General features: G+C 42.8%; 1 protein-coding gene across 1 annotated transcript in view; it reads right to left on the reverse strand.

Annotated features, from left to right (window-relative positions):
- PARP10 (poly(ADP-ribose) polymerase family member 10) overlaps positions 1-25025 on the reverse strand; it is a 1579412-nt gene that overhangs the window by 784971 nt on the left and 769416 nt on the right. The window lies entirely within an intron of this gene.

Consider the following 25025-nt stretch of genomic DNA (forward strand, 5'->3'; position numbering starts at 1 on the left):
CACTGCCAGAGAAGTGTCGTCGGTAGTCAGGGGCTGCGTAGGCGCCTTGCTGAGAACCGGACCACGTGTAGCCGGCTTTGGTGTGGTGTCGGTGGAGATCGCGGACCTCGCGTGTCGGTCTTTGTCCTTGCGTTTTTTGGACAAAACGGTAGTCGGAGTCTCCGACGACATTTTATAATCAAAAGCTTTACCAAAAAAGTGCTGGGCGAACTCCGCCCGACGCTTAATAGTGCATTTATTGAAAGTAGCGCAAAAGCGACAGCCCGAGACGTCGTGGTCTGGGCCTAAACAAGGTATACAGAGGGAATGGAAATCCTTATGCGGTATTTGCTTCCCACAAGAAATACAATTGTTAACTTTGTCTGACATCGGTCTGAGGCAAGAAAAGTTTCCCCAACGGGGTACTTGGCTTAGACCGAAGACTTCGGTTTCCAAATTTTTGTAATTTCAGGAGCTGGCCGACCGGCACTTGCGAACTGCTTCTGCTTCGGGCACCGCGCGGCAAAAAAGACTGAAGAAAATGGCGTCGGCTGTGTCTTATATACCCCTGTCGCACTGACGTCAGGAAAGAAAGCGACGACAACCGACGCCGGACCTAGACTTTGGAATTCGGCCGACCGAGGACCCGCCTGACGGCAGGAGAACCCATCTGTTATGACTGCAGCTGTATGCACGATGAACATCAGAAGGATCAGAAGAAGGGTTTCTTAGGAGCAGGAGGTTGAAATTTAAGATTCTGAGAAGCTGAAGTAAAAGCATCCAAAAGGCTTCCAGAACTGGGGGAATAAAAGAAAGCAAAAGGAAAGCAAAGTACTTCTCTTATACAATAGGCATCTTACAATTTTCTCATTTAAAGTGCTGCATCATTCTGACTATAGTATAACAAAGTGAAGTTTCTCTAAGGAAAAATGAGAAAGAGAATCCTTTTCACTGGAAACTACAGTTAAATGAGAATGTATTAGAGGAATAGGTTAAAGACTCATCAGAATCCAGTTCCTAGTTCTCAGAGGAAGAACCTTTGTGTCTTTTTAAAGAGGCAGAAGAAAAAGGAGCCTGAACAAGATAAGGTACCTGAAAACTGAAGGGGTTTCAGAGACATAAGAGCTTTAAAGGGCACTTGTGAAACTGAAGGGGTTTCAGAGACATAAGCGCTTTAAAGGGCACTTGTGTAAACTTCTTGCCATTCCTTTTGAGGGTGTCTCACAAAAGCAGACACGTGCCTAGTTTTTTGCTTCTTCTTGGGGGGGGGATGTCGGCCTGCAAAAAATTCAGTAGGCCAGAGCCCTGATGTACTTTGATTAAGGAACCAGATACTTAGTCTCAGACAACGATATGAGAATACCACCAGCCTAGGTTTCCCCTCCTCATTAGTCACAGACTGATCAGCCTCAGTGGAAGCGAGAGTGGCCTCTCTCATACTGGCCTCTGAAAGAGATGTGATTGTAGGGGCTGGCATTGGAAATGGAAAAACTAAGGTCTCAAAATTGGACAAGGCACAGACTTCTGGTTGGGGGTGAATAGCTAAAGTCTCTGACTTATGTTTTAGACTTCTTTTTTCTGAAGTGGCCAGATGTCAGGGCAGGAAGACTCAGCAGACATTGTGCCTTGGGTGAGGAGCTTAAGACAATGGCTTTCTAAATAAACCTGCTAAGGAAGACAGACGGGTGCATACAGTTTTAGGGATGAAGGACTGACAAATCTAACACCCCCTATGGTGATCATCTGTACCTAAGCAAAACAAAACTACCATGATGGCCTTTTTGGGGAATCTGAATCTCACAATCACATTTCCCTTTTCTGGATGACAAGTACATAAAAGTACTGTGAAACTGCCATCCCAGCTATCTGGAATTTTGTAAGTACTTCTACGTCATTTGTGAATACTGACATGATTTATGCAGAAGTATGTGCTGAACAGGATTTGTACAGTACTAAGCTTCAAGAATGTAACCACAGCATACCCTGCTGGAACATAGAAGATTAACTTGCAAGAAAATAAGTTGAAATTAAAGTGTTTTATGAATGTGTTATAAAAGTTAGTTTCAATGCAGCAAGGAGACAGGAGGTCTAGAACTAGGGTGCCTTCTGCATTGTTTTGTAAGTGTTTTGTTTTATGACTTACAAGATCTGCGAACTTCTGAGAGATATGCATTTTAACACAGACATATTAAATGATGTCAGTTTCTAATTAGCTTGGGATCGCAAGTCAGGTGACAAAGTGATGTCATTCAACCTAACCCAGCAGTAATATTTGATATTAATTTAAGAACACTCTTCAGAGAGAGACTGGGCATTTTGCATTGTTTCTGACCTGGAAACATCCACACATCATCATCACCATCTGCACTTGCCTTGCTATAAAAGTAAGATTTAGGGCATAGTATCTCTTTTAGATGTAGACAGGAATATAGTAAAGATTAGTTTAGATGGTTTCTGTATTTATTTGAGACTGTCTTGCAATGTTGTTTTAAAATATTGCCTGTAATTTTGAACTCTGAAATAACTGTGTTGATTTACTGAGTTCTGTCTTCTTTTATTATTTATTAAATATATTTAAACCTATCTTTGTGACTGTTTGTGAGACGTATTTAAATTCTTAAGGTACTTGCACATGTATCTTGTAACACTGTACAGGCCACTCCTAGACAGCCTTGGTCTTGGTCACAGTACCATTTGGATTAATAGTAACATTACACAGTAGGATTGGACACCCTTTGTAAGAGCCTTATAGCAGCTGATAAGTAGGGGTTGGTGGCAGTGGAAACTACCTTATAGTCTGGGCAGAAGGGGGAGTAGCTAGTAAACCTGTGCCAGCCCTCCCCAGGTGTGTGTGTGTGTTTGTATATAAATCAAATCTCAAAATGCGTCAGTGTCAGCTACTTGGGCAGGGACATGAAGCACTAGTTGGACCTCCGCTGGAGGTCTTGGCTTGGCCCCTCAGCTGAGGTCTTAATCCTATAGCTGTGCCAGTGGGGAGTCTTACTGGGGATCTGGAGAAAGTGGGAGAAACCAATCCTAGACTGACTGTGATCTTTGTGTGCTCTTAAGGGAAATTGCACTTCAGTGTGTGTGTGTGTGTGTGTGTGTGTGTGTGTGTGTGTGTGTGTGTGTGTGTGTGCGTGCATGTGTGTGTGTGTGTGTGTGTGTGTGTGTGTGTGTGTATACCCTTGTAATCCTCTCGTTGTGTACGTCTCTCACATTTGCCAGTGGTGACGATTGAGGGTCCTTAATTACTGGGCCAGGGTAGGGGCATCACAAGTATACTAGACAAAAATGGTCCCCATTGGGGTTATTCTTCTCCCTAAAGAGCTTGGTAATCAGTACTTAGACAAATGAGCAACAGACTGAAGACGGAGTTCTGCATTTAAACAGGTAGCAAAGAAGTTCTGAGGTTATCACACTTTTACATCTCTTACGTACCTCTTATTTTCGGGCTTAAGTCGCACATCAGACGTACAGCAAGTGGAAGGGCTCAGGCTTTGGCACGCTGGCCAAGACTTGTGGCTTCCCCTTGGCAATATATCCCACTTATAAGTAATACTGCAACAGTGACCTTTGAAGGAAATTTGGAGGTTGATTTTTATAACAGGAAAGGAATACATTTTATAGAAACAGACCTTCTGGAAACAATGCATGCAGAATAACACTCGAGGAGGAGTGAGCTTTAATGGAAGGCAGGAATTAAGCAATTTATGTAATGTTGGTGTGAATTAAAACTGTTAAAATAAAACATATGCACCAGTGAAACTGTTAAGTTTGCATTTGTTTTCTCCATCTGAACTGATGCTGCAACATTAAAATGTGATGCTAGCAGAAGAATTTTGGTTCTCTACTGCTTTTATAAACACCTTCAAAAATGGAAGCAAATAGAGGGAAAGGACCCTCTGTTTTATAGTAACAGATGAACCTACAGATTTACATACTGTGGTGGGTTATTAAAGACCCGTCAGACCCAGCCTCATATAGACCAATTTCAATTGTAAAGCGTAACTACAAGCGTTTATACTAGCTAAAAGAATAGCAAAGGTGTCATCACAGTTGACAGATATGGATCAATGTGGCTTTGTGGAGAGGAGGCAAACATTTGAAAACATTTTAAATGATGATACAGAGGGAAGCAGAATGTAAAAAAATACCACTGTTAGTAGGTCTTGACGCAGAGAATGCATTGGAAGATGGGAATGTATAAATACGGAAATGGAAGCATTTATAGGAGGGTTCCACTCGTAATTTGTATTTAAATAGAGAACCCAGGCAGGGTGTCCTCCTTCCCTTTATTTGCTTTACATTTAGAGCCACTGGCAAAGAAAACCAGGGACTCAGAAATTCAAGGATATAACTGGAACGATAATCAAGAAAAGTTGGCTTTCTTTGCAGATGATAGTTTGTACTTGATAAATCCAGAAAAGGACATCTGGATATTGTTCAACTTTCCGAGACAGTTTCAAGTCTTTTCAGGATATAAAATTAATAAACAAAGGTGATGGCCATAAACTGTGTACCCACTTGGTTCAGCAACACCCATATTTATGAAGACATATAAAGTATTTAGGAGTATGAATTAAAAAGACTTCTGTTAAGGCAGGTAATGATACACGGGAAGAGACTAAACAAGAGAGACGAAAACTGAGAAAGTAGAAGCTGTTGCTTATGGATATAGATAGCAACATACAAGCAGTGAAAACATTTTAGTCCCTTCAATTTTATAAACAGGTCAAGCATATATTTTTTTAATCAACCACAGATAAAATGCTGTGGACAAAAATTAATAAAGACTTGAAGGACATTATCTTGGAGGGAAAGGGGGCAAACGTCAAGTGGGATAACTGATCCTCCCCATATAACAAGGTGGTTCAGGACTACCTGATTTGAAGACATATTTTACAGCTTCACAGTTAAGGCTCACATACAACACAATCAGAAGATTATAAAGTGGAAAGGGATGATGATGAAACCAGTGGGTGAGACTCAAGAAATGAGGAGAGAGTGTGATTTTGTATGTAGATCCTTAAACTACCACACAGAATATTATATTCATAAATTTGGAGAAAATATTCTAAGAACTAAGCCAATAAGAGAAAGGAGATTTTGCCAACAGGGATGACTGCAAGTAGGAGTGCAGAAAACAGGCAAGAGGGGGCTGGAATTTACTGGAGCAGATCGGCAAAGGAACCAAGGTATCGGGAAGCAAATAAGAGGGAAAGGTAATACAGTACAAGTCCAAGAAGACTGAAGGCTAGAAACTGCCTCCCCTACCAGGGATTGACAGAGTATAGGAAGAGACAGAGAAAGGGATAGAGGACGACTATAAAGTGAAAGACCTGCCCTGGTAGAGTTTTTAGAGAAATCTACAACAGAAGTTGCCGTTAAAAAGAGGATAATCAGTATAGCATAGAAAAAACTGCATGATAACTATTAAAATTCAGACGAGGTTAGAAAACATTGGGAAGAGAGACTGGAAACACAATTTACAAGGGAACAAAAGGAGGACAGATTTAAGTCTCCCAGGTATGCATCAGAATCTAGAAGATTAAAGATTTTTGCTTTTCTATAGGCATTTGCATCCCCAAACTGACTTCAAATAATTTTAACTCAGGTAGATGGCAAATCTTGAGGGTTTGATGGGAAAGGAGGAGATAACTGGGAACATGTTTGCTGGGAGTGTAATGAGTTGGCAAACTTAAAAAAAAATCCCTATAGGGTACTCTGTCAGAAATATGGGGATCATATGGCGGTAACTAAGGAAATTATTATATTTTTTTTTTTTGAGCTGGGACACTATCTGAATTGCCTAGACATAAAAATGCCTCACGTTCAATTCTGTTGGCTGGCAAAAAAAGCTAGAAAATGGAAATCAAAATGTCAGCCAACTCAAACTTTTCAACTGTCCAGATTTTTGCCTATTTGTGGTCTGTTTCTCATAAAATTGCATTTTTCTGGCAAATCACCAGCAAATCATTCAAGACTGAAGTCAGAAAATAATGATAAACATTTGAGTTTCAGACTTCATACCCTTCAGAAAATTCATGCTAATGTAAAACCTGTTATTCCATCAACTTTAAGTTTGTGAGAGCAGTATCTTAAAAGTGTATCTACTGTTTGAAGGTTCTAGGCAATAAAGCTAATGTTTAGTGATCATCTTTCTTTGACACATGGAAATCACAGAGACACTACATTTTTTTTTCCAGAGGTTTACCATCAGTTGTTCGACACTACCTCTACCAAATCAAGCAAGGCTGGCTACGCTATACTGAAGCTTACAATACCAAACACCCAATATACTGAACTCCAGGACTTGTTCATCCCCCACCCCCATTGGGTCCCATGTTAGTGCTTGTTTCTAGGTCCAGAGCAGTAGGGACTTTCAGGATTCAGTGTTTCATGTGCTTTGGTATCCACTTTTCTCTTGGTACTAAATTGGACAGCTTTTTACTAAAAATGCTAAGAGAAGAGCAGGACAAAGGCAATGGATGAAAAGAACTGGGTACTCTGGCAAATAGCATATTCTCTACCCCAAAAACACTGGCATTGAGCAGAAGACAGATATCTATACCAAGATTTGTGCAACTAGTAGGGATCTAGAAAAGGTTATCTAACTTGCTAAGACCTGCTTCAGACACAAGGCTGTCTATTGCTCATGGCCCTAGCAAATGCTTTTTTTCTTCAATTAAACATCTTAAGTTACTCTCTCTGTTAATCCAGTATCATCTTAGCATGCTATCATATGCTACACCTGCTTGACATTCCAACATACAGACCCAGCCCTTATAAGCAGAATTTCCTCATCAATAACTTGTGTTAAACCTTAAAAATAGTTAACAATACTGACACATTGACAGTAATATTTATCATGTGATATGTACAAGTGCATCTCTACACATTAGTTTCTTGATCTTGTGATAAAGTTCTCTTCCAAGCTCCAAATGGCAACTGCTGATTAAGACTTTGACATTGCAACATAATGTCACACATGCCTATAGTCAAGATCAAATTACAAACACATACAACACACATATATGAGAAAGCCCTCTACAGAGGCACTGTCAGACCAGTAACCTTCACCTTTTATACTGTTTGGGTGTGGCTATCCTTTTCTCATCAAGTGTTCTGATGTTGTACATATTTTCCTTGCTGTTTAATCAGTATTCATGTCTCTTTCTACTGCACTTATCATACAAGTTATTCTGGAACCTTCTCCCAGGGCTTTCACTGTAAAAGCGGTACAAATACTCTAATGAGACTTGTACTGTTACCAAAAGTGTAAATCAATAAAGGAAACAAAGCAAATACCTCTACTGTTGCATGCGATGCCTTTATTCACTGTTTTGTATATGAAACATCAGGATTCAGTACAATCGATCCTGACTGGCTTTACCACAGGTATGTTTCCCCACTGTCATTCTGACGTGTGCCTGCTGCTATTAATATGTGCTCACTCTGCCCTACCTTTGTGTTCATCTTACCATTTTTGCCACAGAAGCTCCTGTTGAAGCCATGTACGCAGATTTCCTTAGTACTTCCCTCTGTGGTTCCATGAAACAGAAGTCTCTCCACCATAGTGTTAGAACACACCTTCTCCATGCAGACCTTCTTTAGTTGGTACTGCTTGTACAGTAATGGGTTAAACACCTTCTCAATCTGCAGTAACAAAAAAAGTTGAAACAAAGCTGTATCAGGGCAATCTCTACCTGCGTTTTTTTTTTTTTTTTTTTTTTTTTTTTTTTAAATATGGAAAAACTGTTAGCAGAAATACAAATATCAACAAAATGCCATCTAAATGATTCTTTTTCAAATTAAGTTGAGCAGCTAACATGAAGCATCATCTGGTGCTCTCTTTTGCAATAAATTTGGCTATTTACCAAATCAATATGCAGACTTCAACATTTTTTTTTTGCTTGTCTTTGCATTGATTGTATACTACTATATGCTGATGTCTTACATGAATGCTACGCCCCTCACTTTATCATACAGCCGGTCAAAACTAATTTCAAACTGGGTTCTTACATTATCTTATTATATTCAGTTTATATAGTAAACCAAGTTGAAGCTACCACAACTTAACTACAAATGAACCATGACATTACAGTAAAAATCCAAGACAATTTGACGCAGGATGTCCTTTCTTTCTACCTTCACAAGAAATTATCTGATCTAAAGATATAAAAGATTTAGTTCAGTCAAAATAGTACCAGAGTTGTCTCTGGACATCCAAATTATAGAGCATCACAGCAACAAACCCAAAGAATCATCATCTTTCGGCTGTTCCCGTTAGGGGTCGCCACAGCGGATCGTCTGTTTCTATTTCTTCCTGTCCTCTGCATCGTGCTCTGTCACACCAACCACCTGCATGTCCTCTCTCACCACATCCATAAACCTCATGTTAGGCCTTCCTCTTTTCCTGTTACCTGGTAGCTTCATCCTTAGCATCTTTTTCCCAATATACACAGCATCCCTCCTCAGCACATGCCCAAACCAATGTAATCTTGCCTCTCTGGCTTTGTCTCCAAACCTTCCAACCTGGGCTGACCCTCCAATATACTTATTCCTAATCCTGTCCACCCTTGTCACACCCAGTGCAAATCTTAACATCTTTAACTCCGCCACATCCAGCTCAAACTCTGCCTTTTTGTCAATGCCACTGTCTCCAACCCATATAACATAGCTGGTCTCACTACCCTCTTGTAGACCTTCCCTTTCACTCTTACTGGTACTAGTCTGTCACAAAATCACTCCTGACACTCTTCTCCACCCACTCCATCCTGTCTGTACTCTCTTCTTCACCTCTCTTCCACTCTGAACTACTGATCCCAAGTATTTAAACTCATCCACCTTCGCCACCTGTACTCCTTGCATCTTCATCATTCCTCTACCCTCCTTCTCATTCACACACACATATTCTGTCTTAGTCCTGCTGACCTTCATTCGTCTTCTCTCTAGAGCATATCTCCATCTCTCCAAGATCTCCTCCACCTGTTCCCTACTCTCACTACAGATCACAATGTCATCTGCAAACATCATAGCCCACGGGGAGTCCTGTCTGATCTCGTCTGTCAACTTGTCCATCACCACTGCAAATAAGAAAGGGCTCAGAGCTGATCCTTAATGTAATCCCACCTCCACCTTAAACGCATCCGTCACTCCCACCGCAGACCAAACCACTGTCACACTACCCTCGTACATATGTACCACTCTTACATACTTCTGACACTCCCAACTTTCTCATACAATACCACAACTCCTCTCTAGACACCCTGTCATAGGCTTTCTCGAAGTCTACAAAAACACAATGCAACTCCTTCTGACATTCTCTGTACTTCTCCAACACTCTCAGAGCAAACATAGCACCTGTAGTGCTCTTTCCTGGCATGAAACTATACTGCTGATCACTAATCATCACATCCCTTCTTAACCTAGCTTCCACTACTCTTTCTCATAACTTCATGGTGTGACTTATCAGTTTAATCCCTCTATAGTTACTACAGCTCTGCACATCACCCTTATTCTTAAAAATTGGTACCAAAACACTTTCTCCATTCCTCAGGCATCCTCTCATTTTCCAAGATTTCATTAAAGAATCTGGTTAGAAACTCCAATGCAATTTTACCTAAACACCTCCATACTTCCACAGGTATGTCATCTGGACCAACAGACTTTCCATTCTTCATCCTCTTCATAGCTATCCTTACTTCCTCCTTGCTAATCCATTTCATTTCATGATTCACTATCCCCACATCATCCAACCTTTTCTCCCTCAAACCCAAAGGATGAAAGCACTAAAATAAAACCAGGTGTGTTTTAATCATTTGTTCTCCTTCATTTGCGTACAAATGGATTTTTATTTTTTTAATTATAAAGTAGCCTCTCCCTTCCCTCATTTTTACGTTTAGGGAAGAAAATGGGGAGATGGACAGTTTGGGTTAAAGTAAACTCAGATACCACTTTAGACATAAAAGGAATAGTTCTCAAAGAAATCCTGCCCCTATGGAAAATTAAACAGGGTTGACACCATAACAGCTTGCAACTCAAACATCAGAGCAATCAATTTTCCATGTTAAGAACTTCAAATCAGCCAAGTTAGCTGGTTCAAGTGGAGCAAGTGTTAGCTTCTCTAACACAAAATTAAGATCTCAAGGAGGGGTCACCACTTTTCTTGAAGGCCCCTCTATGTAAATCACCTTTCAAAGGCATTTTGACATGAGAATGCACTGAAAGAGGATCCATGGGCAGACATGTTGAAATGGCTGATAAATTAACCTTCATAGGTAAGTACTAGGCTATCGGCCTGAGGGCCTACGTAAGCCTAGCAAACAAGGTTCCCTGGCTTACGCCACCCAAGAAAGTTATTTTTCTGTGCCACTGTAGAGCAGAGACACCGAAGTGATCCCCGGGGGTGTATTTCCTATTTCCCATCCACTCATCAAGATTTTGCTTTAAGAGTGCTAATGAAGAACTTTGCTTGACATAGATGGGTAAGCCTGTTCCAGTGTATGGGAAGTCTCTGGGACAGGAATCTATCCCTCCAGCATGTCCTGATTATTGTGGTGACAAGGGGTTTAGGTCCCTAGACCGTGTAGCTCGGAGGGATTGGGATTTCTTTCGGTGTAGCATGTCCAACAGCTCTGGGTTTGACATAGCTTTATATGTTAGGCAGAGATCACCTCGGCGTAAGCGATATGCTACTGAGTAAAGCTGGAGTTTTTTGAGACTGTCAGTGTAGGGCATCTGTTTGAGGCCAGTAATCCTCTTTGTGAGATACTTCTGTGGCCTTTCCAGCTGCTGCAGATGTCTTGTGAGGTACATTCCAAAAGGGGCACTGTACTCTATAATGGGTCTGAGTGTCGAGTAGAGGGGAACAATGACCTCTTTTTTCCTGGATGAGAACCCTTTTATGATGAGGTGTGCCACATAGGACTTCCTGACTACTGTGGTGATGTGACTATCAAAGGACAGACTACTGTCCACCTGGGTCCCAAGGTTTCTTATCACACATTTGGTGTTAAGTAGACTGCTGTCTATGTAGTAGCTCATGGGTACAGAGTTTTTACCACAGGGGATGACAATGCACTTTTTGGCATTGAGCTTGAGGCCATGGCTTCGACACCAGGTATCTGTCTCAGCGAGGCCCTTCTGTAGGATTTCCACATCATTTGGGGACTCTACTATGGTTCCAAGTTTGCAGTTATCTGCAAACTTTGTTAGCCAGAGGCCTTCTGTGTTAGCCTGTACTTCAGAGAAGTAGATACCAAACAGAAAAGGTCCCAGGACTGAACCCTGTGGTACTCCACTTGACACTGGCTTGAGGTCAGATTTGGAGTGTGCAACTTTTACAGTGTGGGTTCTTGTCAGTGAGCCAGTTGGCAACCCATCTTGTGACATAGGGATTTATACCTAGTTTTGTGAGTTTATCTACAATTCCAGAATGTGGGATGGTGTTGAAAGTCTTGGCAAGGTCAAAATAAGCTGTGTGAACCACCTTACCCTCATCTACAGCTTTGGTGACTGCCTCAAAGAAGTTGATCAGGTTCAGGAGGCAAGATCTGCCTTTCACAAACCCAAACTGGGTGGGATCCAGAGTTTGAAGGTTACCAAGGTCTTTGTTTACGAGTTCCATGACCTCAAGCTAAATGCCAAAAAGTGTATAGTCATCCCCTTTGGCAAAAACAAAGTGCCCACAAATTACCACATAGGTGGTAATCCATTAAGTACAGAAGAAGTCATTAGGGACCTGGGGACCCAAGTTGATAGCAATCTCTCATTTGACAACCACGTGGCCAAAGTGGTTAGAAAAACATTTTATATAGCCCACCTAATCATGAAGGGATTCACATCTAGATCAGGGGAGGTCATCGTGCCTCTTTACTCATCCCTCATCAGGCCCATAATTGAGTACAATGCCCCTTTTGGGATGTACCTTACCAGACACCTGCAGCAACTGGAAAGACCCCTAAAGTACCTCACCAAGAGGATCAAAGGGCTCAAACAGATGCCATATGCTGCCCGGTTAAAGAAACTCCAGCTCTACTCAGTGGCATACCGCCTGCTCAGAGGCGATCTGTGCCTGACGTATAAAGCCATGTCCAACCCGGAATTAATGGACATGCTGCACCTCAGAAAATCCAAATCCCATCGAGCTAAGCGCTCGAGACTTGAACCTCAGCACTGAAATAAATAGGACATGCTGGAGGGACAGATTCAGAACCCAGAGGCTCCCCTTCACTCTGGAATAAAATCCCAGTCCAGGTTAGGCAGAGTCCCTCACTGACTCTCTTCAAGAGGAATCTTGATGAGTGGATGGGAGATCGTAGGTTTACCCCGGGTATCACTTCTGTGTCACTGTTAGACAGAGGCACAGTATACTAACCTCGAAAAAGGGCATAGCAAAATTATTTTAAAATGGGTGGTGAAAGCCAAACACACTCTGGCTAGGCTTATAAATTCCCTAGGGCAGATAGCCTAGTATGAACCTATGAACCTATATGTTCCATGGCCTTGCAGAGCAGGCTCGTCAGGCTAACACGGCGATAATTCCCAGGATCAGTCGTGGCTCCCCCTTTGTGGAGTGGGATAACTGTTGCTGTACGCCATTCAGTGGGCTCAAAGCCTGATGTGAGGCTCTGAATGAATATGGTGCTCAGGTGGGGAGCCAGTTTGTTCTGAAGTTAGTGTAAAATGCAGCCAGGGATGTTGTCCGGTCCCATGGATGCTGTGTTTTTGGCTTTAGAGAGTGCAGCTTTTACCAGAGTAGTTGTGATTACAGGGACTCTGCATTCTTCCTGTACAGATATGGGCCCTTTAGGGGGTGAGGGGGGAGGGGTAAAGTTAGCACTGAACCTATCTGCCAGGATGTTGGCAATATCAGTTGGTTCTGTAATTTTTGTGCCGTTGTGCTGTAACTCAGAGCAGATCTGGGTGTTGCCACTGAGATTCTTGACATAGCTATAGAATGCTTTGTGGTTGCCCTTAGAATCAGTGGCAATTTTGTTTTTGTAGCTAGCTTTGGAGGATCTTATAAGGGATCTCAGCTTCTTACTGAGGCTGACCAGGGAGATCTCCACTCATGGGATTTTACTCTCTTTTGCAACAATTTCTTCCTTCTGTTGTACAGTTTGTTTATGGCAGGGGACCACCAGTTTGGCTTACTTTTTTGGAGGATAGCGTCTTGGTTCTATTTGAGATAGCACGATCCATGCACTCGTGTAAGTGCTTATAGAGTGCATTTGTGTAGGATTCAGCAGTCGTAACTGTACTGTCCATCTGCATGGGTATCATGAAGTTCAACACTTCTGTCTTAAGAAGCATAAAGTTTCCTTTGGAGAAATTTTTTACCATGGTTTCCTTAATGGGGGGGGGGGGGCGGGATGTGGATATGAAGGGTGATTAGCTTATGGTCAGATCGGACCAACGAGGAGTTGACTTCAGGTGTGGAACACTGGTCACTCATGTTGGAAATGACTAGGTCTAGGATACTGTTGCCCCTGGTGGGGGTGTGGATAAGTTGATCCAGGGCATTGGAGTTTATGAATTCCAGAAAGTGTTGTGTGAAGGAGTTGGTACACGAGTAGTTTTCCCAGTTAATGGTGGGGTAGTTGAAATCGCCCATTATTAGGGTGTTTGGTTGAACCCTAATATTTTCAAGTACATCAAGAAAAGATGAGTGGGAATCTTGGGGCATGGTGGGGGATCTGTAGCAAGCTACAATTTGGACTGCAGTTTTGCCCAGAGTTAGTTGCACTTGGATAACCTCGGATGCATTATGCTGAGCAATCAGCCTGGTGGTGTGGATATCCTTAATGAATATGGACACACCTCCGCCTTTGGTGTTCCGGTCCAGGTTACATGGCCGAAAAGTGTGGTATGAGTTATAGCCTGGTAGTGCAGGGGTGCTCTCCGGAGCCTTGAACCAGGTCTCAGTCACTGCACAGATATCAATGTTTTCCATTTTAAAGGAGTGCCTCAAGTGACTGCATTTTGAGATTTAGACTTCTATCATTGAGTAGCATTACCCTCAGTTTTTGCTTGCCTGTTCCTGTTATGGTGGTGAATTTTCCATTTGAACCTTGCCTAAAAAAGGCACTATAGGGGCGGCAAGAGCCTTAGCCAGTATCCGGAATCCCAGGGGCGACAGGTGCAGGCCATCTCTGGCAAAGCATCGTGGCCTGTCAACCATGTCATCCCAAGCAAACAGATACTGGATTCCCCTAGAATGACATCAGAAGCTCAGCCAATTGTTGAAGTCAATCATTTTGTCCTTGTACTGCAGTATCATTCCTGACGATGGCAGAATGCTACTCAGGGCTAGGGTCATACCTGCCTGGGCTACAAGATCGGAGAGATTTTCCATGTCTCTTTTCATGCAGTCCAAGGGTGGTAAGTCTCAGGTCGTTCACACCAACATGGACGATGACAGTCATATTTGTACTTGTTGTGGAGTGACCTGAGTGCTTGGGTTATGTGTGATAGGCAGCTGAGAGTAACCTTCTCCTTGTTTAGCCTGGTGAGTGGGACATCAGTGTGCCTGACAACAGAGTCACCTATGACTAGTGTGCTGGATACGTTGTTTTGCCTTATTGGCTATGGTTGAGTGGCACACTGAGTCTGTGAGCTATGTGTCATTTGGGTTGTGTTGGGGGGTGGGGTGGAAGTTGCTTGCATTTCTGCTTTGGAGGTCTCTGTTGCTTGGGAAGATTATTGCAAGCCTCCTCAAATGTTTTTGTGTTTCTATGTGTGGATTTTGGTGGTGTAGCTTTAGTCAGACTATGTGATAAGTGTGGTGTGGTGCAAGTGTTTAACTTCTCCTCTTGAATGTCAAGTTCAGTCTTGGTTGGAGAGAGCTTTACCTCCAGTTTGGCTAGATAAGTGCATCTCTCACAGGTTGTAGTGTTGGGTGGTAGGAGGAGAGGTTTGTCTGTGTAGATGAGGCAATTTCTACATTGCCCCAAGATGTCCAGATTCACCAGATAGACAGGAGAGAACACTGGGAGCTGACCCTTGGACATGCCTGAATAAAAAAACTATTTTCCTCTAGATACATGAGGAAAGTGAGTACAACAGCTGTTTTTCTCTAAGCAAGTGAGAAAAGTAAGTGCAAAAACTGTTTTCCTCTAGGTATTGAGGAAAGTTTAGTGCTATAGTAATTAGTAGCTTATTTAGTGCTTACAACAAGTTCTGAACAAGTGCTGAGCACGAATAAGCAAATTAAAGTGTTAAAACTAAGAATCTGTATCTGCACTAGACTAATTACAGGAAAGAAACAAGTGCAAATGCAGGCTTTCAAATCAGAAAGTTGAGAGCGATGAAAAAGATTGCCCAGATGGCCAACAACTACAATTTCTGGGCCAGAACCACTCCTTATGTGGTATAAAGGTTACCTAGTGCTTACGACTCCCACTGACAAGCTAGAAGGCTTCCCTCCAACACAGAAAGGCTTGGGAGGCTCAGAAAAGCCTACATATAATCCTGGATACAGCAAATCTGTAACTAGACTACACTAGTTACAGGAAAGGTAGGATACAGGTTTACATATTTTTTTTTTTTTTTTTTACAGAAAAGTAGCTGAAACAGCAGTAAAAACAATTCAAATGCAGTGCAAGCTAGCACACTTGAGTATGTAGCAACATTAAAAAATGCAATTAAATTGAAAATGACTAAAAACAAGTGAAGAAAGAGTTTATTAGGTAAAATGTGGTAAAGAGATCGGACTGGGGGGAGTGTCCCAGATAAAATCTACAGTGGGGAGGGCAACTGCAAAAGCCACCAAATTTAAACAAACCAGTGATAGGGTGGGTGGGACAAAACACTTACAGCAGAGATCTGAAAAACTATACAGTGAATCAAAAATAAGAGTGCACAACTCTGAATAAAATTGGTCCAGCAACAATTTACAGTACACAATTCTGAAGAACCAAAAAATATACTTAGCTCTGTATATTTCTAGATAGTTTGAAAAGAGTTCTGTTAGTCACAGGTTCAAGCAATTTTGATGGAGGAGTAAGAAAGGCCGCAAGATAACCAGAGAACTAAGTGGGTGGCACAGTGGGCAGCATTGTCACCTCACAGCAAGAGGTTTCCCAGTTCGATTCTCAGCTGGAGTGCCTTCTGTGCAGTCTGCACATCCTCCCTGTGTTTGTGTGGCTTTTCTCCAGGTGCTCCGGTTTCCTCCCACATTCCCAAGACATGCAGTAGGTGGACTGGATACTCTAAATTGTCCACAGGTGTGAGTCTGTGTGCAAGTGTGCAGTGTGGAAGAACTATCATAGCAGGGCTAGCTACCCAGTGATGTACACCTTCACTCTAGGGGACTGTTGCTGATGAAGTGACACCGTGGCCCTATGTGTAAAAATGGGAAAAAAAAGCAGTTGTGGATGGATGGATGGGATGGATAGAACAATTATCTCTAAATGGGTGCTGGTTATGCTGCTGGTATCAAACTTAAAACTTTTTCCATTTACTAATATATTATTTTGTAACAGCAGACTTCCTTGCCTCCATTAGAACCTGCTGCATGTCCTCACTAAACTGGTGCCTAAAGGGAATTAAGACCCCTATCATCCAGGTAGTTAGATGAAGTTAATTGGGGTTGGAGTGTATCAAACACCACTGATCTGTATGAGTAGAGTCAGTCTGTGAGGAAGCTTGCAATAATTGCTCCTCTGCCATTTCCAAAAGAAGAGAGAAAGTACCATTGTGTATACTTACCACAAATGTAGATGTTTAGTGTACTCACTGTTGCAGTCTTGACTTGTGGGATGTCTGCCGTGGATGCCCTTGGCTGGCCAGACTACCAGAGAAAAATCTCCCTCCTCCAACAGATGGTGAATGCCCTGAACTTTAGTACGCTCAGGTATAATGGAAGTCAGCTTACGTCACAATCTCAGTTTGTTCTTGCCCCCTGAAGGTATGAGCCACCCTAGAAGGACCTCAAAGTCAAGGGCCTCTGACAGAGAGCCCAACTATGGAAAGGGGCAAGAGGAGGGACCCCTCAACTACAGAAGAAGCTTGATCAAGCCTACCTTGTTGGCTGGGGGGGGGTAAGAAGGGAGGGAAAGACACTGCAATAGTGAATAAACGAACATTTACATTTATGGTAAGTATACAGAAATTTTCTTTGTGTTTCATTGTTGCAGTCCTGACTTGTGGGATGATTCCCAAAGCTAAGAAGAAGGGTGGAATGTAGATTAAGGACAGGAAAGGATGCCCTGCAGGATGGCAGTGGCAAATCTTGCTCTGGACTTGAAGGCTGAAATGTGGTGTGGTAGTGTTTGGTAAAGGTATGCACTGAAGATCAGGTAGTAGCGTCCAAGATGTCCTTGGTGGGTACGCTGTTTAGGAAGGAAGCAGAGGCAACCATTGCCCCAGTAGTGTCCTGACAGCGTCAGGTAGCTTCTTAACACAATGGCTGTAACAAAATGAGATACAGTGAGAGATCCATTTAGAAATGGTCTGTTTGGAAACTGGTTTCCCTTTAGAACTAATGGCAAAAATGCCACAAACAGCTGGTCTGATTTTCTCCAAGTCATTGTTTTGTCAAGATAGTAACAGAGCTGCCTATGCACATCCAAGGAATGAAGAATTCTTTCCCCTTTGTTTTTTGGTTTGGGGAAGAAGGCAGGCAGATGTCTGGATGGAAGTTCAGGAAAGGTTCCACTGCCATGAGTGCCTGCAGTTCAGAAACCCCTCTAATAAAAGTGATAGCCAACAAGAAGGCAGTCTTCGGCAGTCTTCCATGTCAAGAAATTTAAGTCAGCAGAGGCAGCTAGTTCAAATGGTGGCACAGCAACATTTTTCCAGAACACAATTAAGGTCCCAGGGTGGGGCCAGAGACTGTCTGGGTGGCCTGATGTGGTTCACCTCCCAATTAACTATTACATAAGCAGGTGAGAAAAAATAAGATGTTGGAAAAAGATGTGGGCTAAGATAAGGCAGCTAGTTCAAATGGTAAAACAGCAACCCTTGCCTCACTCCTAGCAACTCAATCTCTTTTTCCTCTTCATCCCCTACTTTAACCAAACTTCTCCCCCCTTCTCCTTCTTCTTCATCTCTCTCTCATAACACCCTTAAAATCTTCACTATCAATGCCCAGAGCCTCAACAACAAAATCCACCATGTTCATGCTTGGATCAACCTCAACCAACCTGATATCTTAGCCATCTCTGAAACTTGGCTAAAACCACATATCTCTGATTCTGAAATCCTTCCTCCAGGTTTCCACATCCTCAGGAGTGACCGCTTAAACAAAAAAGGTGGAGGCTCTGCCCTTATCTACTCTAACCGTCTATCCCTAATCCCCCTACAAATCCCAACCCCACATTATAAAAACACTGAAATAACAGCAGGACTACTTTGACTTAATAAACATAAAAACAACTGCATTATTTCCTTATATATACCTCCAGGCAACAATATCTCAACCTTAGAAAATATTCTTCACTGGGCCTCAATTGAAATAAAGTATGAAACCTTCATTCTTGGCGATGTTAACATCGACTGGAATAAAATCAACACACCCACCCCCTCCCTAGCTATTAACCTCTACAACTTCACCCAAGTAATACATTCTACCACCCATCCTAACAAAATCCACCCCCCAGGGTCCATCTTAGATTGGATCTTAGTCTCTCATCCAAACAAAATCTCTCTCTCTGGTACTTCCCCTAACACCTTCAGCGACCATCTCCCTGCATACATCCATCGCTCTACTAACTCCTCCCAATACCAACATCATTACATTCAAACCCGTAACCTTAGCAACTTCGACCCCACAACTTTCTCTAACATTTTTAAGCAAATCAACTGGCAAATCCTAAACTCTCTCCCCCTTGACAATGCTGTCGATTTAACTCTTATCTTCCTAAACACGCTCAACTCCCAAGCCCCCCTAAGAAACAAGCAAATCAAAACCAATTCTGCTCCTTGGCTTACCAAAGAGACTAAAAATTCCATGCATCTCAGAGACAAATCCTGGAAACTTTATCAAAAAACTAAACTGCCTACTGCCTGGCTCCAATACACCCAACTCCGAAACCAAGTAAAAAAGTTAATCACCTCAGACAAAAAAATCTACTACAATAAACTTCAATCCAACCATACTAAAAACCCAAAACAATTCTGGAAATCTGTTAACTCTCTTCTCCATCCAGGGTCAAGAAATAACCCCTGCCCTGATCCAAATTTAACTGACAAGGAACTGAGCACTCACTTTAATACCTTCTTTACAGACTCTATAGCTAAGCTAACCAAAACTTTTCCAGACAAAAATCCTCCCAACTTCCTCAACCCCACCTCCAACATCCCTAATAGCCATCCCTCCATGTTCCAGCTCAAACCAGTTTCCACAATGTATATAAAAAAACTCTTATTTAAACTAAAGCCATGCTCTAATGCCTCCAACAACATTCCCCCCTCTTTCCTCAAATATGCTGCTGAAGGTATTGCTCTCCCAATTAGTATCCTGATCAACCGATCCTTAAAAGAGTCTTATGTACCCAAACTTTGGCGTTCTGCCTACATTCTTCCTCTTCACAAAGGAGGCAAAAACACCTCCATTTCTAACTTCCGCCCCATTGCCCTACTCTCCCCACTATCTAAAATCCTAGAAAAATGCATCCACCACCAACTTTTACCCTACTTAACTCAGAATCAGCTACTCACACCCACCCAACATGGTTTCCGTCCGGCCACAGCACCATAACTGCCCTACTAGCCTTCCTAGAAACTATCAATCAAGCCCGAGATACCGGACTTCTTGTATCAACTATTCTGCTAGATCTTTCCAAAGCCTTCGACACCATATCCCATAAACATCTTCTCTTCCATCTCTCCAACCTTAATCTCTCCCCCAACACTCTATCCTGGTTCTCCAGTTACCTTTCAGACAGATCTCAGGCTGTCAGATGGAAAGCCTCCACCTCTTCCTTCTTACCCACACCCACCGGCGTTCCTCAGGGGTCCATCCTTGGCCCCCTGCTTTTCAACATCTTTATAAATAACCTTCACACTGCCCTCCCTGACACTACAGTCATCCAATACGCTGATGACTCCACCCTAGTTTGTTCTGCCTCCAACCCTTCTGAACTTGTCCAAAACTCAAAAAGCTTTCTCCACTACTGAAAAGTGGATGCACCAAAACCATCTCTCCTTAACTCCAATAAATCTAAAATACTAATTTTCCTTCCTACCAAGGCATCTTCCTTTAACAAAAACTCGTTCAATGTCCAAAGCCTAACCAACACTCCTATAGAAGTGGTCCCTTCCGCAAAACTCCTTGGCATCACCATTGATGAACAGCTCAAATTTGATCTCCACATTCAACAAAACATAAAGAAAACCCACCAAAAATTAGGTATGCTCTACAGGAATATCAATTTCTTTCTAACTCCTCTAGGCATACCTTAGCCATCACCTACCTCCTCCCCTCTCTCCTTTATGGTGCCCCACTTCTAACTAATCTTTCTGCTTCCAACACCTCAAAACTCGAAGCTTGCTATAATAAGATCTCTAAATTTGCCACCAAATCCAAAACCTGTACTCACCACTGCCATGCCCTACAATCTCTAAGCTGGTTAAAACTTCCCAACTACCTTGACCATCTCCAACTAACTGACGCTCACAAATTAATACTTCATCCAGTAAAATGCCCTGCCTTATCTAACATCCTTCCCCCTTACATCCCCAACCGATCTCGGAGATCTGAACACCAAAACCTAATCTCCATTCACAAACCTAAGCATCCCGCTGGCCAGCTCCTACTCTCCTTCTCTCTTGGTAGAAAATGGAACTCCCTCCCACCTTCTCTTAGGACCATCCCTAACTCTGACTCTTTCAAGACCCATCTTTTCTTACACTTATCCTCCAAATGGAAATGTCCTTGCTTTCACCCAGTATAAATCCTAGAAACTTTTTCCACCTTGACCTCTATTCTCAAGCACCAATCTACTATATACTCTCTTAATTTCATTCTATGTTCCCCCTATATGGTTATAGCTGACTTTCAGTTGACTGTAAGTATGTAAATACTGTTAAGTATGTAAATACTGTTCATATGTAGCAAAAAAAAAAAAAAGTTTTACCTTTTTTCTTTGCAGACTCTACATCTTGGACATTGTACTTTTATGATTGTATTTTATGTAATCCTTACTGTATTGCCTACTACTACATCTCACATATTCCTAACTGTTTGTGACATTGTATTATCATCCATTACTGTATGTAACCTTGATTGTACTGTTTTTGGAGCTTTTCTCCCCGGGCCTCCACTGAAAATGGGTACTTCTTGGCCCAGTGGACTTCCCCGGTAATCAAACTGAAATAAATAAATAAATAAAATAAATGAGGCATGAATTTTTATGGAGGAGTGACAGGCCTTGGTCAGAGACTTTCCAGCTAGGATACGATGACTGCCATCGTGGCTAGATGGAGATTCTGAGCATGCTTCCCACACTAAAGCGAGAATCTCTTCCATTCGGCCAAACAGGATTTTCTAAAGCTAGGCTTCTGGCCTCCCTTAGAATGTCCTGAACCTGTTTGTTCAGGATAGGATCCCATCAAGATGTCAAGGTATTCTCCATGATGATAAATTTGAGAGTCCGCAGGTTGGAGTGCATAATATTTCCCTTGTTCTGCTTTAGAAAGTCCAATCTGTGGTACCTGCCATGGTTTCATACTGGTTAAGCTGTCCAGCGGAGGGTACCAGTGCTGCCTACATCAGTCTGGGGCTAAGTGTCAACCTTAGTCCCTCATCTTTAAGAGCACCCTGGGGAGCACACTGAACAGAGGGAAAGCAGAGATGAAGAGGCCTGTCCACGGGAATGAGAAAACATCGGTCTTCCAGGCTGAATTTATTTTGTCCCTAGAACAAAACCTTTTTAAACTGAGAATTTTCACTGGTGGCAAAGTGGTCTATTTAAGGAACTCCCCATTTTTGACTATGCTGAGAAAGGTTTCCCAATGCAGTTGGCACTCATGGGTGTCTGACGGACTTCTGTTGAGGTGGTCTGCTAGTTTGACTGTGCACACCTGGCAGGTATTGTGCCAAAAGGTGTAACCCCATGAAGTGTGCTGTTTCCCAAGCATCCATCGTTAGGCAGCAGAGAGAGTAGAAGCAAGTTCCCCCCTTCTTGTTTATGTACCACATATCTGGTATTGTCTGTTTTCAATAGCACCCTTGTTTCCATGTCTCTCTGAAGGCTAGTAGACCTTTTTGGACTGCCATAAGTTCCTTTATCTGTTTGTTGCAGAGCTTGTGGTCCTACTTCCCTTGCATCTGGAAGTAGTTGCTGAGCTTGTGGTCCTACTTCCCTTGCATCTGGAAGTAATTGATGTCTGCTCCCAGTGTTTGCTCCTGGGAGAGGAATCTGAAGGGGAGATCCAGGCTGAGGGAGCAAGCTGTGGCACACCATTCAAATTTCTCCTTGAGGCAGGGAATCAGTTTGATCTTGGCTGTGAATGCTGGCACCACACATTTTTGAGGTTCCACTGGAGAATCCTCATGGCTAACCTGGCCGGGGGAATCATGAGGATGCAAGAGGCCATGTAACACAGTGTCCTGAGGTCCGGGAGAAAGTCCCTGCCTATGATTTTCTGAAAGTAAGAGTCAGGAAGAGAAAGCCTTTTGGAGTGTACAATCCCAGTAGGGCCCCTAAGAACACAACTCTGGTTGAGAGGTCTGTTTGGAATTTGATTATTTATGGTGAACCCCAGGGAAGGTTAAGAGGTTCTGGGTGAACATTAAGTCTAAGATGAGCTTTGTCAAGCTTGTAGCCTGGATAAGGCAATTGTCCAAATAGGGGTAAATTTGCACCACCTTTGTTGTGTGGAAGGCAATTAGAGGAGTTAAAGGGGATCCAGGTTCAAAGGGGATCCAGTATCTGTCTGCCTGGGACGACATGATAGACAGACCACGATGGTTTGCCAGAGATGGTCTGCACCTGTCGCCCCTGGGATTCAGGTTACTGGCTAAGGCTCTTGCCACCCCTATAGTGCCTTTTTTAGGCAAAGTTCAAAGGACAAAATCACCACCATAACGGGTACAAGCATGCAAAACTTGACGGTAATGCTAGAAGTCTAAACCTCAAAATGCACTCTCTCAAGGCACTCCTAAAAATGGAGAACATCGATATCTGTGCAGTAACTGAGACCTGGTTCAAGGCTCCAGAGAGTACCCCTGCAATACCAGGTTACAACTCTTACCACACTTTTCGGCTACCAAACCAGGATCGAAACACTAAAGGTGGAGGAGTGTCCATATTCACCAAGGATATTCAAACCACTAGGTTAGTTGCCCAACACAATGCGTCTGAAATTCTCCAGGTGCAACTAACACTTGGTAAGACTGCAATCCAAATTGTAGCTTGCTACAGATCCTCCACCATGCCCCAAGATTCTCACAACACCTTTCTAAACATACTGGAAAATATTAATATACAACCAAACACCCTAATACTGGGAGAGTTCAACTACCCTGCCATTATCTGGGAAAACTACTCATGCACCAACACCTTTGCCCAACAGTTCTTGGAATTCATAAATTCCAATGCCCTGGATCAACTAATCCATAGTCCCACCAGGGGCTCCAATATCCTAGACCTGGTCATTACCAACATGGGAAATCGATGCTCCACACCTATGGTCACCCCCTCGTTGGTCAGGTCAGACCACAAGCTAATCACCCTTAGCATCCACATCCCACTCCCACCCCCCAGTAAGGAAATCTCCATAAAAAACTTCTCCAAGGCCAACTTCATGCTACTCAAGTCAGAAGTTACAAACTTCATGACACCTATGCAGACGGGAACTGAAAGTTTGACTGCTGAGTCCTACACTAAGGCACTGTACGAGCACATCCACTGGTGCATGAATCGTGCCATCCCAAATAGAACCAAGATGCTCTCCTCCAAAAAAAGGGAGCCAATCAGGTGGTCCCCTGCCATAAACAAACTTTACAACAAAAGGAAAAAACTGTTGCAGAAAAGAGGAAAATCCCAGGATGCAAAAAACTCCCTTACCAGCCTCAGTAAGAAGCTGAGATCCCTCATAAAATCCTCCAAAACTAGTTACGAAAATAAAATTGCCAAAGATTCCAAAGACAACCACAAGGCATTCTATAACTATGTCAAGAATCTAAATGGCAATGCTGAGATCTGCTCTGAGCTACAACAGAATGGCATTAAATACACTGATCCCAAGGATATTGCCAATATCCTGGCAGATCGATTCAGTGCCAACTTCACCCCCCCCTCACCCCCTAAATGGCCCATCTCAATACTGGAAGACTGCCAAATTCTGGTAATAATGGCCACACAGGTAAAAAACGCACTCTCCAAAGCTAAGGATACAGCATCCATGGGACCAGATGACATCCCGGGCTGTGTACTACATGAACTACAAAATGAACTTGCACCTCACCTAAGTGTCATGTTTAATCATACCATCACCTCAGGCTTCGTGCCCACTGAGTGGCGCACAGCTACAGTTATCTCACTCCACAAGGGGGGATCCACCTTGGACCCCAGGAACTACCGCCCCATCAGTCTGACGAGCCTGATCTGAAAGGCCATGGAACGTATTATCATGGAACTTATAAACAAAGACATTGGCAACCTTAAAACACTGGACCCCACCCAGTTTGGGTTCGTGAAGGGCCGATCTTGTCTCCTCAACCTTATTGACTTCTTCGAATCAGTCTCCAGAGCTGTGGATGAGGGTAAGGCAGTCCACACAGCCTATCTGGACCTCGCCAAGGCCTTTGACATCATCCCCCAACTCTGGAATCACATATAAACTTACTAAGCTGGGCATTAATCCCTATGTCACTCGATGGGTTGCCAACTGGCTTACTAACAGAACTCACACTGTAAAAGTAGCTGACTCCAAATCCAGCTCCAGACAAGTGACAAGTGGAGTACCTCAGGGTTCAGTCCTGGGACCTCTCTTGTTTGGCATCTACTTCTCTGAAATACAGGCCAACACTAAGGGACTCTGGCTAACAAAGTTCACAGATGACTGCAAACTGGGAGCCATTATTGAATCCC

Source organism: Protopterus annectens, chromosome 3.part1 (genome assembly GCF_019279795.1).
Source record: "Protopterus annectens isolate FY-2018-M chromosome 3.part1, PAN1.0, whole genome shotgun sequence".
Lineage (NCBI taxonomy): Eukaryota > Metazoa > Chordata > Ceratodontiformes > Protopteridae > Protopterus > Protopterus annectens.